This window comes from Musa acuminata, chromosome BXJ2-4, assembly GCF_036884655.1.
Source record: "Musa acuminata AAA Group cultivar baxijiao chromosome BXJ2-4, Cavendish_Baxijiao_AAA, whole genome shotgun sequence".
NCBI lineage: Eukaryota > Viridiplantae > Streptophyta > Magnoliopsida > Zingiberales > Musaceae > Musa > Musa acuminata.
This window is the reverse complement of record NC_088341.1, coordinates 1,760,331-1,777,846: the sequence shown is the minus strand read 5'-3', so window position 1 is coordinate 1,777,846 and position 17,516 is coordinate 1,760,331. Positions and strand designations below refer to the sequence as shown.

At 36.0% G+C, this 17,516-nt stretch overlaps 1 long non-coding RNA gene across 1 annotated transcript; it reads right to left on the bottom strand.

The window, feature by feature from the left end:
* Window positions 1–226: 226 nt before the first annotated feature.
* On the bottom strand, window positions 227–14,465 carry LOC135609410 (uncharacterized). Its single transcript, XR_010485771.1, has 3 exons — window positions 13,659–14,465; window positions 13,496–13,546; window positions 227–13,375 (listed from the first exon to the last, which is right to left on the bottom strand). It is a non-coding gene; the product is annotated as an uncharacterized LOC135609410 (long non-coding RNA).
* Window positions 14,466–17,516: the final 3,051 nt, after the last annotated feature.

Genomic DNA, 17,516 nt, shown 5'->3' with positions numbered 1-17,516 from the left:
GAAATAATATAGTGCTATTGATCTCTTATGGAGCATGCAAGAACTAATTTTTGCAATACAACTCTTTTTGCCACATTGAAATAAATCACATTCTAAAATGAAATAAAAATCAACCACAGTTATAGCAATAAGTTCCCCCCGAAGAATACGCACGAATGGTATGCATGAAAAGATTCATTCATAAGCACTATCTTGTAGACTTAAGGAAATAGATTTGGATCGATGGTTGCAAAATCAGGACACCAACATATGCAATTCATGTTATCAGACAAGAACAACATAGCAACTTATAGAACATCCTTTCGTTCAATCAGTACATAACCAATCAAATGGCTTGTTCAACATTCAAAAGTCGATGGTTTCTCAAAGTCCATGGAGAGTTGAGGAATCTAAAAATGCCCATTTTTTTAAAATAAAACAATGCTCATTGCAACACCAAAACCAAGGATGATTTGCACACTGCAACTCTACAACGAAGGAGACTCGAAGGATGACAATTCCCTCCCTCGACTGTTGAAGCCTCAAATGCAGCGAAGGTTGTGAGACAAAGACATGTTAAATGGTCCGAACAAGCGAGTACTCCTCTACTACTTGTTCATCTTCTTTGAAGCCTCTCATGTCCATGATTTCCTTGCTTCTGTGAGCCAAAATATTTGACATCAAGCATTTCTTTGGTCATCATGGCAAAAGTTACAGTTATGGCAGCGATCCGTAGAAATCTTCTCTCCACTTCTTCCATGGCTTAGGCTTCAGCTCTTGGATCCAATTTGATAGATTCACGACAACCAACACGCTTTCTTCCTATCTTTTCGATTGCACTGCAGCTTCCCTTTTAGTTTTCCCCTCTGAATTAAGAGAGTCCTTTTCATGGAGATCAGTTACAAGCACTGTATAAGGAAACAAAACTCCTGATATTGGCCAATGTATGAGAACCATTCCATCAATCTCTCAGAGAACTGGTACATTGCTGAAGTTTGGCAATTCAGAACCTTGTAACCATGGAAAAGTTCAATTCGAAGGTAATGAAAGATACTGTATTTGGACGTTTAATGCTTATGCGCATCAACTTAGAAGGCCGAAATCCTTGCTTGACAATTTGTTACCACCATATTGCCGGACAAGAAAGTGCAATAAAAATGAAAAGAGAGTATAGGAATGCGTATATGTCTCTTGATGAGTTCAAATTTATCTCAATGTCTTCGTCACATATGCAGCAAATAGTAAAACCCAGATAATGAACATGATAATGTTGCTCAACTCGGTTTAGCTCTTGTCATAGCAACTTCGAACGTATACTGTATCACTAGCTTGATGAAAAGGCAGAACAAAAGCACTAAGACGCGCGAAATGGACGCAAACAAAAGCTTTGTCGAAAGCAAGGCATAATGTGAATTGAGGATTCAATGAGGAAAGGACAAGATCAATATCATTCATACTGGATTGCCCTTGTCTCGGTTCCCTCACACAAAATTGCAGATATTCAAGTAGATTAAAGCCCTCGGGAAGATAGCCTAGAAAGATCTGTAAGGACATCAAGCAATAGATAGTCTGGACAAGATGAAAGGAACACTTAGCAGGAAAAGAATCTGCTTCTTATAGTAACATTCGGCAATAATTCCATTGGAGTTTGGCCTTTCCAGCTACTATCACTGTGATCGAGTTTCTTTGCAACAAATTAAATCGGTCAGTATGAAGGGTTTGTCAACGCATGACATACTTAAGCTTCTTACTTGGAAAAGTAAAAAAACAATAATAATAAGAAGAGGCTAGACTGATGCAAAAAATTGCCATGAGAAGCCAATTTGTTTCATCTGATCTATCCATGTTGAACTAATTGTCGAATCGGATCTAGATTTATACACGAAACAGGAATGAAAAATCAATAAATTAAAACGAAAATAAAAAAAGAAAGACCAGAAAGGCTGCCAGACATGCATGTATAGACACATGAAAATGTAAAAAAAAATACAAGAATTAGATTGAGTTCGTTATGAGATCAAAAGATGGATAGCTAGCATGATCTGGGTTTTATCTTTAAGCTTCATTTATGAGTGTAAAAGGCATTTCTTTGACAATGAGAAGCAAACATTTGCAAAGAGTAAACATAACTATTTAACACATGAGAAATCATAGGTGGTCTCTAATTTCTTCTTCATCCCTCCTCTCCTCTATTGTTGATTATGCTATTGTTCTGTACTTAGCTGATTGGATTTTCAAAATTTCTCTCTATCCACTAAGCACTCAATTTCTTTTAGGAACCATTACAGAAAAAACTAGCCTTGGCTCATTCTCGCGTGTCGTATCATCCCTGAATGAAGAATGGTAGAGTTGAAATAGGCAGTAGTAAACGAAAGAATCTGCTCAGTTTGTGTGTTGTGTTATGGGTGGTTCACCTATGGATAAATTGCCCAAGCACATATTCTTTTACCTATGTTCCATGAATACTCATACCAAGATCATGATGTGTGTCTAACATTCCCTATGTTGATCTGTGCTTTCTGAAAACAATGATTTTATCCTCGGAAGTACTTCAAAGTTCAATCCATGACTTTGCCTCAGATAAAATAACCTCTAATGGTCTCAATTAGCCGCAGCTGCACAAAGTTTCAGACACATTGACCAATTGAGTTCAACCTAACTGCACATTAGATGTATGCGAATTCTATCCGATTTTATTTTGAACACCTTGAAACAAATAAGTACTTTGGCGGCAAGATGAAGTCACTCTGTCATGCAATGATAGTATCTTCTCTACAGTCTCCTTTGCTCATTCATTCATGTATAAGTCCTTGTTTTCCTATTGGTATAAGCATACAATAGAACCTTTTTCATCCTATGCTGATCATGGTTAAGCTTGGAACATTGTGTGTTGCCTTCATCCCCAAGGTTGGCCAGGTGAAGAACAAAATGAGTTTAATAATACCTTGAGGCCTCTGCCTTCGGAGTTGACATAGCAGTGAAAATTCATCCACCTTTGGGGTTGGCTAAGTAGAGAACAAGCAGACACCAAATACATTACGGCCATTAGCTTTAGGGTAGGTTGTCGAAAAGTACAAAATATATAACCTTCCACCTTCAAGATTGGCTAACTTTCAAAGATGTAAAAAAACATGCTTAACACATCACAAACTTCGCTGTTAGAGTTGGTTTAGTGTAAAAAGTATATCAAAGAGTCTTTTGAGTATTCATCCTCGGGAGGCTGGTGATAAAATTGCTTAACACAATCAGACACCCGAACGACAAAACTATTATCATAATATTGATTAACACAATATGACACCCGAAGGATAAAACTATTATCATAGCCCTTTAACACGATCCACGCAGAAATTGAACTAGTTAAAAATTGCATAAACAATTTTATTTTGACTCTAATGTGCCATATTAAATTTGAACCCTATAAGGTTTCTACCAAAAATTCTACAACTTTTCTTAACATGATCCATCCAAAATTTAAGATTGCTTAAAGCCTTAAAAAAAAAAAGATCGACTTTATCAAATCTGAACCACTCCAACCCCTTTGATCTTGTTTCACTTTCAAAAAGGTGGACTTAGGAAAAGCTCATTCTAAATCTGAATATAGGAAATGCTTTAGCGTTTACCACCACATTTTGCTTTTGTAGTCAAATAAATAATTGACCAAGCAATTGATAATGGTGGAGGGATTGTGGCGATGGCACGAACGATGATAATCATGATAACAATAGCAATGGCTGAAGGTGCTTGCGGTCGTATTTATAAAGGTGATGATGAAGACCATTCTTATGATGGAGATGGTAATAATGATAATGGTCCGTGATTATGGTAGCGGTAGCTATGATGAAGATTAGTATTGATGATAACGATAATACTGGAGGCAACAACAACAATAATGAATGATAATGACCACAGGTTGATAGAGACAGTTGTTACAGTGATGATGATAATGATAGTAGACGATGATAGTAATAGCGATGGTAGTAATAGCAATGAAGATGGCAAAGGACGGTGACAATGTTGAAACCATTAGTGATGATAATAATAACAATAATATTGGCAGTGATGGTGGTGGCGAGAATAACAGTATGAGTAATGGTATCAACAATAATATAGATGCTGATGTCAAAAGATATTCAATTAAAGAATCTTTTAAAGCAAAAATCTGGAGGACATTTTGATCCTCCCTGAGGAAGTTCTTTAACTTCTCCCAAAAGCTATTTCAAAAATTATAATCAAACAACCAAAGTTTGACCAAATGCATTCTTTGATAACTAATGTTCTAAAATATTTTCTGAGCTTCATCTCACTGTCCTATCTATAGATTTTTTTTTTGTTTTGTAAAATAAACTGTATGAAAATCTTATTAAACTACCTATTTAATGATATTAATTAGCTTTTGTCGCTTTCTTAAATTTTACTAGCATTTCAATTATGACCTCTTAGTCGGAATTACCCTAATTTAAAAGGTAACCAACAATTCCTCTTGAATTTATTATTAAAATTAAATAAAAATAATTTTCATTATGATGGATCTGAAAGTATTTATATAATGTATTTATGAATAACTTGTCTCTTCTTCCAAGAAAATTAAATGAAAAACCTCAATGTTAATTCATGATCCCACAATTTTGTAAATCAAGTTATTGAACTGCTAAAAATGGTTCATGTTCCTGTGTCGACAAAAAAAAAATAGAAATTCAAGTGGTGATGGACAGCTAATAGAAATATTTGCCAATAATTAATGATAAACTCTTAAATGATGAAGACATGTAAATCACAAAATCACAGTAATTTCGACAAAATATTGAAAGAAAAGTTTGGAGCTCAAGATTAAGTGTGTCTATGTGGCATTACTGTACAGCAGATTGCCAACCAAAGCCAAGTAAAAAAGAAATGCATGGCAATACTCACTGTTACATATGCTATGTCAGTACAAATGAAAATTGCTATCACTTGTTTTTCAATTATAGATACATGTTTCACACCATGGCCAGGTTGCAGAATCTACTTACCAAATAGATCAGGATCAGAAATACTGGTCCTGGCCATCAAAATTTCTGAATCATGTGTTGAACATGCCAGATATTTAAAGATTGCAAGGGCTCGCTCACAAACAGTGATTTAAAAAGGCGCTCAGGCATTCACCTAGGCGCTCGGGCGAGGCGAGGCGAGGCCCGAGCGCCTCGCTTCATTTCCAGACGGCGCGCTTCAAAGAGGCGGCGCGCTTAGGCGAGGCGAGGCGAGGCCCGAGCGCCTCGCTTCATTTCCAGACGGCACGCTTCAAAGAGGCACCGCCTAGGCGCTCGCCCGAGAGCCCAGGCGCCGGACACTTCAGGCGAGCACCTGGGTTAAACCAGGTGACCGAACCAGCGGTTTAGGTCTGGTTCGGTCTCCGGTGCTTTAGTTGGTTCAATCGAACCAACTAAAGCACCGATATCAGCGCGACTTCCCAACCCTAACCCTGCTCATCGTTCACGCTACTCGATGCTACTGCTCGCTGCTGTCGCTGCCACTGTTGCCGCTCACTGCTGCTCACTTTTACCGCTGCCGCTGCCACTATCGCCGCTCGTCGCTCCCGCTCCCGCAGTCGTTGCTCGCTGTTGTTGCTGCCTCTGTCACCGCTCGTCGCTCCTGGTCCCGCTGCTCACTGCTACCACTGCCGCTGCCACTGTCGTCGCTCGCCGTTGCCGCTACCGTTGCCGCTCTCGCTTTTCTCAACACCCTCGGTCTTCCCTTACACTCTTCTCTTCTCTTTCGCTTCTCCTATTTCGAAATCAAAAGTATACTGTTAAAAGTATACAATATACTATTATACTATATACCGTTAACAATATATAATATATTGTTTACTGTATACAGTATAACACTATTGTTTTGATTTTAATACTATTAATTTTAATATTATTAATTTTTAGCACCTTACTTCACTCGAGAGATGGCACTCGAGAGATGGCCTAGCGCTTCGGACGTTTTTGGATCGTGGTGTCTTTTGGCGCCTATCGCTTTTTAAATTATTGCTCACAAATGCCCATTCAACTGTTGTCTGCTTCTATTATATTTGCAGCTCCATTTATAATGTTAAGGCACCATTGTTTTGTGTGTTACTCTTCCCCTTCCTTCCAAGTAACAATTCAACACTAGTGAGATAGCATAGAGACTCCTGCTAGCTCCTTTTTGTTCATATAGTATTAATCTTTAATGGAATATAGCAATCACTTGGAAGAAATAAGATGGATTGAAGAGGAAGATGAAAAGCTTCTAAAGAAAGATCAATTGAGGGTTTGGACATGGAGAAACAGATGAAGAGATTTGACAAGCCGATATGATGATTCAATTTCCTATAGGTTTTATAGGTTTTTTAGGAGGCATACTTTGGAAAATCTTTCTAATGGAGAATCATCTAGTTTTATAAAGGATATTAGAATAATTTATTCTAGATAAGAAAATCAATAAAAAGTCATTAATTAGTTGGCTTAGAAACTCTGAGAATTGTTTGAAAAATTAAAGAATCTTTAGCCTTTTTAGGTGCCACCTTTGGGAGTTTACTTTTGTATTAAGTGTACTTTTTTTTTTCTCAGTTGTAATAAGTTATTTTAAAGCTGTTTAGATATCCTAGGAGTTATATTTTGGGTTTATAAAAGACATACAAGTTCCCTAATAGATTACTCTTAGAAATCATTACCTACATTGATTATACTAAGGCTCTTAAACCCTTATAAATAGTGGAGCTTATCAATGGATGAAACTGTTCAGATTTGAATGAAAAAGAATTACATTTTCTCTCTTCTAGCCTCTTTTTCTCCTCTCTTTCTCTCCCTTTAATCTCTAATCTCACTCCTCTTTTTTTCTCCTCTAATTTTTAATCTCACTCCTCTCTCTCTCTCTCTCTCTCTCTCTCTATTTCTCTACATCACCTTCTTTACGATCTAAACTTCAATTTCAAATTCTACATCACCTATAAGAATAGTATCGCCTTCCAAATAACACAGACCTCATGTGAAAAAAAAAGAAGAAACGTTTCACTTCATATAGAGGAAGCCAGTCAACAAAGTCATGCCATTCTAAGGGTAGAAAGTGGTAAAATGCTTACATAGTAATAAATAAATCCATATTGACTATTTTTCCTATGGGATTAATTTTTACTTTAAATACTATTGAACAAATGCAATACAAGGAGTAAGGGTGACATTGCAGTCTCTTGCAATCAAACACCATCCATGGCAGTCTCTTGTATTCATTGACGTAGTTTTCCATCAAAACAAATGCTAATGATTCCTGGATCTGACAACACCCGTATCTTAATTCTTCACTAGCCTAAAATGTCAGACAAACAAATCTTTATATAAGGTTTGCAATTTTGATATGTACTGATGTATCGATTAGGTATCGGTATGGTATGTACCGAGGTGTACCGATGATACATAGAGACGTACCAATGATACAATCAAAATCATCAAAAATAACTTCAAGAATATCTAAAAAATTTTAAAAAATAGATTAGGATTTTTAAGTTAAAAATAAATATAAATTTAGTATAATTTTAACATAAATAATGTAAATTAGGAAATAATAGTGACATCTTTTTTGAGCTTTGAGAAGTAACTTTACGGTACATTTTGAATCGTCCTCCCATTAATATTTAATTATCTATAAAAAAATAATTTGATTGTTAGATTATTTTTTAAATAACTTAAACTTTAAGATTCAAATGAATTAAGTAATTAATCAACAAATATATCTGGTTCTACTACTAAAAAGAACGCTGAGACTCTACGAGCGATGTATTGGGGTCCTTGATCCTATATATCTGTATATTAATATGATATGTTTGTCGGACTCAATCCTAAAATTAATCTCATGACATAGTGTATTGATACACCATATGTCATCAGTGCAACAATGTGATGATGGTCGTAATCTGATCGTCGTGAACCACATGTCCGAGGCTATCGATACAAGGTGTAGTCTAATCGTCGTAATCGATCATGGTGTCACAAGCTAATAGAGTTGAAGAGATCGAGAGAGCAAAATGAATTGAAAGAGGAAGAAAAATGTTTAAAAACCCTCTTCTAAGACTTAAACGATTAAATTGACTATTTGAAATCGAGAAATCTCAACCCTTGATCGTTACCAACTGGCATAGATCGGTAATGATCGGATTTTCGAACGGTAATGATTGGATTTCGACTGTTATCGCTCGACAAAAATATCGTATCGTTCGATACGAGGTCATGTGATGATACCACTTGGTAAAGGAGGATCCTCGTACCGATATCTCATCGAACTAGTATGTATCTCAGTATTAAGTGATACAGGTTGACACAGCAAACCCTATATTTATGTTAATAAATATTTTTTGGTTGTCACACAAGCTGACAATTGAAAGGTGGTCAGTCTTAACGAAGAAACCAATTATGTTAAGCTAGTCAGAATTACTTGATCTTAGAGCAAATTGGATGAAGTGGACATAAGAAGCAACGGATGGAGCACAAGATTCACAATAACAACTAAAGTCAACCAGAATAATGGATAGAGAAGAGTACATATGTTTAATACAAAATGAAAGAAAAATTATAAAAGTCAAGATGATTCAAAATGGGATGTTTTCCTAAACTGAAAAGATAATTCAAATAGGAATGTTATGTGCTCTGTCACCGCTCGCCGCTCCTGCTCCCGCTGCTCACTGCTACCACTGCCGCTGCCACTGTCGTCGCTCGCCATTGCCGCTACCGCTGCCGCTCTCGCTTTTCTCAACACCCTCGGTCTTCCCTTACACTCTTCTCTTCTCTTTCGCTTCTCTTTCGAAATTGAAAGTATACTGTTAAAAGTATACAGTATACTATTAAAAGTATACAGTATATTATTAAAAGTATACAGTATACTATTATACTATATACTATTAACAGTATACAGTTGTCTTCTTCTATTATTTTTAAATCACTGCTCACAAATGCCCATTAAACAGTTGTCTTCTTCTATTATATTTGCAGCTCCATTTATACTGTTAAGGCAACGTTGTTTTGTGTGTTACTCTTCCCCTTCCTTCCATGTAACAATTAAACACTAGTGAGATAGCATAGAGACTCCTGCTAGCTCCTTTTTGTTCATATAGTATTAATCTTTAATGGAATATAGCAATCACTTGGAAGAAATAAGATGGATTGAAGAGGAAGATGAAAAGCTTCGAAAGAAAGATCAATTGAGGGTTTGGACATGGAGAAACAGACGAAGAGATTTGACAAGCCGATATAATGATTCAATTTCCTATAGGTTTTTTAGGAGGCATACTTTGGAAAATCTTTCTAATGGAGAATCATCTAGTTTTATAAAGGATATTAGAATAATTTATTCTAGATAAGAAAATCAATAAAAAGTCATTAATTAGTTGGCTTAGAAACTCTGAGAATTGTTTGAAAAATTAAAGAATCTTTAGCCTTTTTAGGTGCTACCTTTGGGAGTTTACTTTTGTATTAAATGTACTCTTTTTTTTCTCAGTTGTAATAAGTTATTTTAAAGTTGTTTAGATATCCTAGGAGTTATATTTTGGGTTTATAAAAGATATACAAGTTCCCTAAGAGATTACTCTTAGAAATCATTACCTACATTGATTATACTAAGGCTCTTAAACCCTTATAAATAGTGGAGCTTATTAATGCATGAAACTGTTCAGATTTGAATGAAAAAGAATTGCATTTTCTCTCTTCTAGCCTCTTTTTCTCCTCTCTTTCTCTCCCTTTAATCTATAATCTCACTCCTCTTTTTTTCTCCTCTAATTTTTAATCTCACTCCTCTCTCTCTCTCTCTCTCTCTCTCTCTCTCTATTTCTCTACATCACCTTCTTTACGATCTAAACTTCAATTTCAAATTCTACATCACCTATAAGAATAGTATCGCCTTCCAAATAACACAGACCTCATGTGAAAAAAGAAGAAGAAACGTTTCACTTCATATAGAGGAAGCCAGTCAACAAAGTCATGCCATTCTAAGGGTAGAAAGTGGTAAAATGCTTACATAGCAATAAATAAATCCATATTGACTATTTTTCCTATGGGATTAATTTTTACTTTAAATACTATTGAACAAATACAATACAAGGAGTAAGGGTGACATTGCAGTCTCTTGCAATCAAACACCATCCATGGCAGTCTCTTGTATTCATTGACCTAGTTTTCCATCAAAACAAATGCTAATGATTCCTGGATCTGACAACACCCGTATCTTAATTCTTCACTAGCCTAAAATGTCAGACAAACAAATCTTTATATAAGGTTTGCAATTTTGATATGTACTGATGTATCGATTAGGTATCGGTATGGTACGTACCGAGGTGTACCGATGATACATAGGGGCGTACCAATAATACAACCAAAATCATCAAAAATAACTTCAAGAATATCTAAAAAAATTTAAAAAATTAGATTAGGATTTTTAAGTTAAAAATAAATATAATTTTAGTATAATTTTAACATAAATAATGTAAATTAGGAAATAATAGTGACATCTTTTTTGAGCTTTGAGGAGTAACTTTACAGTACGTTTTGAATTGTCCACCCATTAATATTTAATTATCTACAAAGAAATAATTTGATTGTTAGATTATTTTTTAAATAACTTAAACTTTAAGATTCAAATGAATTAAGTAATTAATCAACGAATATATCTGTTCTACTACTAAAAAGAACGCTGAGACTCTACGAGCGATGTTTTGGGGTCCTTGATCCTATATATCTATATATTAATATGATATGTTTGTCGGACTCAATCCTAAAATTGATCCAATGACATAGTATACTGATACACCATATGTCATCAGTGCAACAATGTGATGATGGTCGTAATCTGATCGTCGTGAACCTTTCACATCCGAGGCTATCAATACAAGGTGTAGTCTAATCGTCGTAATCGATCAGGGTGTCACAAGCTAATAGAGTTGAAAAGATCAAGAGAGCAAAATGAATTGAAAGAGGAAGAAAAATGTTTAAAAACCCTCTTCTAAGCCTTAAACGATTAATTTGACTATTTGAAATAGAGAAATCTCAACCCTTGACCGTTACCAACTGGTATAGGTCGGTAATAATCGGATTTTCGAATGGTAATGATTGGATTTCGATTGTTATCGCTCGACAAAAATATCGTATCGTTCGATACGAGGTCATGTGATGATACCACCTGGTAAAGGACGATCCTCGTACCGATATCTCATCGAACTAGTATGTATCTCAGTATTAAGTGATACAGGTTGGCACAACAAACCCTATATTTATGTTAATAAATATTTTTTGGTTTTCACACAAGCTGACAATTGAAAGGTGGTCAGTCTTAACGAAGAAACCAATTATATTAAACTAGTCAGAATTACTTGATCTTAGAGCAAATTGGATAACGCGGACATAAGAAGCAACGGATGGAGCACAAGATTCACAATAACGACTAAAGTCAACCAAAATAATGGATACAGAAGAGTACATATGTTTAATACAAAATGAAAGAAAAATTATAAAAGTCAGGATGATTCAAAATGGGATGTTTTCCTAAACTGAAAAGAAAATTCAAACAGGAATGTTATGTTCTCTTAATAAGTTATATCAGAACGATACTAAACCATTATCCTGAATCTTCTGCTAGGGTTCAGGAGACTAAGCCACATCACAGATGAATATTATTTTTTCTCCGTGTGGTAGATCCATTGCAGATTAAGGGAGGGGCTATATACCTTGAGATGCATATTAATTTTTTCTCCGTGTGACATATCCATCTTATCTTTTTCTGTGTGTGACTGATCCATTCTCGATTATAAGGAAAGAGCTACATATATTCCGAAATAATAAAAAATTAACTTAAGCATCAGAGTGATAGATGTAGCTGAAAGATAACCAACAAATGAGTGAAGCAAATTAAGTCACAAGTACATGACATGATCAAAGATTCTAATGGAAAAGGACAACGTAAAATTTTTTGCATCATAAGACAAAACCAAATGCATCCGAAAATAAATACAAAAATTAGAATGACACATATAATTTGAGTACAAGTGTTATCCATATGACTAGGAAAAAAGTGGGTAGAAGTCTCCATATGACTAGGAAAAAAGTGGGTAGAAGTCTCCATATGACTAAGGAAAAAGTGGCCAATTGGATAGAAGTCTACACATGACTAAGAGAGAGGTGGTCCTAATGACAAGGATTTCTTTTGTGTTTCTGGATAAGAATCACCATGTTGAATTCTTTTCTATGAATTGACAGTTTTGACTGAATACACCCTTCTGTCCTCATGATATGCTCATCCTGTGATGCACAAATAATGTTGAAAGTTTCTATCTAATTTGTTTACCTTTTGCTACATATAACTTGACTATATCGTACCAAGAGTTGAAGAAGGATTCAGTCAAAAGCCAAGTCTTAATCTATTGAGAAAGCTCACTTTCTTGCCTTCTACGCATAAAAATATTATTTAGAACCAACAAAATCCATCCATCACATTCTCTCCATGCCACAATCCATCATGTCATCACTCTTACCTCCATATACGTTCTATATATAATCCAAGTCCAAGAGACTGCACTTGCATCTTCAATAGAGATCACTCAACCACAATTAGCTTAGTTTGCCACATTTTAAGCATCATATTGCTTTGATGCCCACAAAAGATGTAGTTAGAACTTAGAAGTAAATTGGATTTTCATGATGGAATAAAGAAAAGGCAAGTGATGCATGTATATCGTAATGCGGACATAGAGCCATATTTTCTAAGCCGAGATACAATTTGTTAAATCGCGCATGTTAATTAACATTAAAGAACATGTATCAACTGAGTCCTCTAGTAAATTTTCTGTCAGCCAACTTTATAAGATAGTTAAACATGAGGACATATCATCCCCCCACATCTCCCTCATCAAGAAGACAAAACATGAATTTTGTACTCGATGCGCGAGATCAGGAGGTCAAGTGTCATCCTCTTTGCGATTGTCATTGATTTATCATGTTTGTGTTCAAGGTTCTCTTGATGACATAAAATATATACCTAATCCTAACTTCTTACACAATCCCCTAATAAAAGCCATGAATTAGTCGTCTAACAGATATCAAGTGTGTCACACTACAAAAGTATAACTACACAACTTGGTGGAAAACATTAGCGACAAGGAAGTTACGAAGAGCTGTCTCATTACCTTAAGCAAAAGGAGAACTTTCTGGGAGCGAGTAGCTGAGACCACAGAAACCAGAACCTCCACTGCATGAACCTAAAAGCAGACAAGTCTTTTCCTCAACTTGCTTCTCTACCAAACACTGGTATAGAACGTCGACCATGGAACGAAATCCGACTTCCAGCGAGAGAATGGAGGACCACGTCAATGGTGGTTTTGATGCAGGAGCGAAGCAAATTTTAACTGAAGCAACTAATGAGCAACAAAGAGACAAGAATCAATATCAAATGAAAAAGAGACAGCATCATATGAGAAGCTGATACAACTCAAATAAATAAGAGAAAGATATTTATGTGGATAGCAAGAGAATACCAAGTGGAGATAAGTGACCTGATAGCTCCAAAGTGAGAGGTGCTGCATCCACTGGTCAAACAGAAAGAAATCCGGTCAAACAGAAAAAAGCAAGGAATGTAAAGAAAGATCAAGGTAGCCTTAGCTCACCATGGAGTCATGGTTGAGGAAATAGTAATCTTACCTACACGATTATTACAGTTGATCTACGCCCAAGAAGAACGCAACGAATTCTTGAGGGTTTGAGCATGGATCTTGACGAAGACTAGAAAGGAAAAGAGGAAGAAAGCGGAGAAGGAAAGGAGAGAGAAGACAATAGGCATATGGATGGATCATGTACTTCGCCCTTATCCGAAACAATCGTCTCAAAAGTCACGCTTCCATGATCCATAAGTTCCAGTCTCTCCAAGTCTGAAATAGACCCAAAACTAGTAGTAGTAGCAGTACTTGGGAAACCAAGCAGAACTAGTCAAGACAGCATCGAAGTTCGAGGAGGAGGAGGAGGAAAAGGAAAAGCCTGCCGCGCACGAGCGTCCAATCAGATCCACCATCGATATACCCACGCAAGGTTGCCTCTTTCACCAAATCGCATCATCGTCACCGTCATCAACCCTCATCACACAAGATCAAAGAAGCAAGGAAAGAAGAAAAAGGGTAAAGGAGAGCAGATTTCTCTCATCCGGCACCGCCAGGGAGAAAGGGATGACAGAGAGAGACGTGAGCACGCAACAGCGACGGCATCCCGGCGACACCCACGCCGCTGTGTGCTCACTCTCTTCTGTCAAGTAGATCACCCCGGACGACGCCGGAATCGATGCATATAATAACAAAGCCCACATAGTCTAGATTGGAGGAGGAGAATGAAAAGAAACCAAGCAGAAGAAGAGCGGCTCACGCGTCCACCACCCAAGGCTGCCTCCGCCCTCGCTCTCTCGTCTCCCACTCATCTCATCACCTGATCCAATTCTCCAATTCTAGGGTTAACTCCGCTCCCGACTCTTGGCTCACACGTGTCTGCGCTTCCCGTGACGACAGAAGAACACGTATAGGAACGGAGAAGGGAAAAAACTATGAGGACTCCACCCGCATAATAAATCATATGCGACCGTTGTATCTGCCACTCGTTCCGTGACCGCAGCCCGATCACGGTACTCGAAGGGTGTCAATCAATGCCCGCTCCATCTGAGAGGGAACCGTGACGGGCCCACCACTGCCGGCGCTCGTGATTGGAGGCAGTTAGGACATCCCGAGACGTGTCGTCGCCTTCGCGTCGCCGTACGAGACCGGGAATTTCTTGTGTTCCACTGGGGCTATGTACGGTCCTGATCGACGCACTGTAGCTTGATGGACAAAGCAAGTCCTCCTACCTCCTTGTTTCACCGGTCACGCATACCTGACCTGTTATTGGATCCAACCATAGGGTCCCACATCCCTCTTAACTCGAGCGATTAGATTGGCGAAGGTAATGTCACGTTGATTAGACTCCAAAGGCTAATTAGTCTACAGCCTGTTGTCATCGTTGACCTGGTCAACGAAACTTTGGGTGTATGCTCGAAAGATGAGCGCTGTTAATTGCTAGTGAAGATGACATTTGAGGTGGTGACATGAGAATCCATTGTGGATGCGGCTCAACCAAGTAACTTTGTATTCCTCATGTCATTGACGTTTTACCTCTTCATTTGACCTTATAAGCTTTGCACCATGGTGGAGTCATCGCTTCCTCTTTGACTTTGTAAGCTTTTTTTTGCACATGGCACAATAGCAACTAATTCCTTTGATGAGATCAAATGACCTTTTAAATACTCTCTCATGAAAATTATATATATATATATATATATAAGATTTCTGATTAGTTCTGATATGGGAAAGATTAAGATTGACTTATAAGAGTCATGAGTGTGCTACTATTAACTTCAGCTTATAAAGATCTGATAGACCAATTAGCCCATTAGACCCAGGCCATGACAATATATATATATATATATATATATATATATATATATATATATATATATATATATATATATATATATATATTATCATGAATATATATATATATAATATAATATAATATAATATTTGAAGGATTCTAGTCTTCATTCTTGAAAATCTTTTTTGAAGTGGTTCTTTTTTATTTGTTGTGGAACTTGAAACTAGAAATGCATAAGGAAAAAGGGGGGAAAGTATTCAATTGCTTGGATCATGATGAATTGTTCGATTAACGAGCCTAAGTTTTTCATGAAAAAATACTATTGTGTACAACAATATCATGAATTTGTATCAATAAACATTTTCTACATGGATAATTAAGTTTGATGCATCTGTTTTGCGTTACTAAACACTACATATTAGTGGTTGCAGAATGATTCAGTTTTTCTCTCTTTAATTTCCATGAAATGTAATGTATTGCATCGAATGTCAAAATCACATGTTTCTTGTTTATAATGAATCACTGTAATATGGAAAATAATAACAAATACTATTTGAAATTGCATGAAGAAATTGATTGGGTAGAGAACTTAGCCACCCTGAAGAACAAAAAGAATGTGTGTTTTTCAAAAAAAATATTTTCTATTTATTATATCAAACAACAAATAAGATATTCTCATATAGACTCGAGTATAAGACATATCAATAATACAATAATACACTAATTATTTGGATGTCTCAAGTTATATAAAAAAAAAGTGTGTTAGCAGTCCATTCTACACTACAAATCTGCTTCTCTTTAATCTAACTTAACAAGACAATTAGAACATCAAGGAAATTGGTGATTACATATCTATATACCGAGTGAAGGCCCAAGGCAAAGTAATTTTTACATTCTCTCTTTTCCTTCTCAAATGTGTTGATTCAAAGTTATTGGGTTTTCTCTCTATCTGCTTAAGCTCTGATATACTAACAAAAATTTTGATTAATATTTTTTGTAATCTAATTAAAATATTTATCATGGCATCAGAACAGATCGTAAGTTCTAAATCTTCATCCGGTTCAATCAATACTTGTGTAATGTCTTCATGAACTAAGTCGAGATTAACTTTGTATGTGAGAAGGTGTGTTAAAATTCATATATATATAGAACCATTTCTTATCAGTTTAAGCTCTGATGCCATGGTAATCTAATCGTGATTTTTTGGTAACCCAATCAAAATCTTTACCACTTTTGATAGTTAATATGTCAATATTAGAACCTTCATCATTAATCAACTCCATACTTTATTGTACATTAGATATATATATGTATATATAACATGGAAAGTTACACACAACAAAAACTATCATCTAGTTGTTTCTTTCAGACCCATGGTTGTCGATGACATTTAGTGACCCGGTGCACATAATGGGGAAGAAGGGAGAAGGTTACTCCAAGGAGAGAAGCTTTGCAGGGATTATGACGATAATAGTGATATAAGTGTTCAGCAGCTCAACGAAGTGTTGGAAATCCCAAAAGTCATTAGAAGTCAAATTATGATTTTAATTGTATTATTATGACGATAATAGTGATATAAGTTACATAACATTGATAATAAGATAAAATAGTTTTTATTAGTTATTGATAATCTATGAATTATACATTCAATTCATAGGTTTTTTTTTTGCTAACATTAGTGGTATTAAAGTCATATTTCATCCGTGTTGTTCATAACATACAATGTAAATTTTGAGATGTTTTTTTGATGGAATAGATTTATTTGATTTGATCGTAAATTTTATTCTAATCGGTATTTTAGCTCTTCTTATTTCACAATCGATTTTTCATGTTTGTATTTTTTATTATAATTATTACATGGCAATGGAAAAAATCAGCAGCACCCACACATTCTCTACACAGCAAGTAAACAATAAACGAAAAAGGCAGTGAAAGTAGACATGTTGGTAAGAGAATGGTAGATGAATGGTGCAGGTGGTCATGTGATGGAGGGGAAGTTTCTTGTAGTTCTGTGAGGTGTGAGTTTGTGCTGAGGTGCTACTTGTTGATGTCACTATTAAATGAAGCATGATGACATACACTAGAAGAAAAATCAGAAGAGAAGGTGAAGTA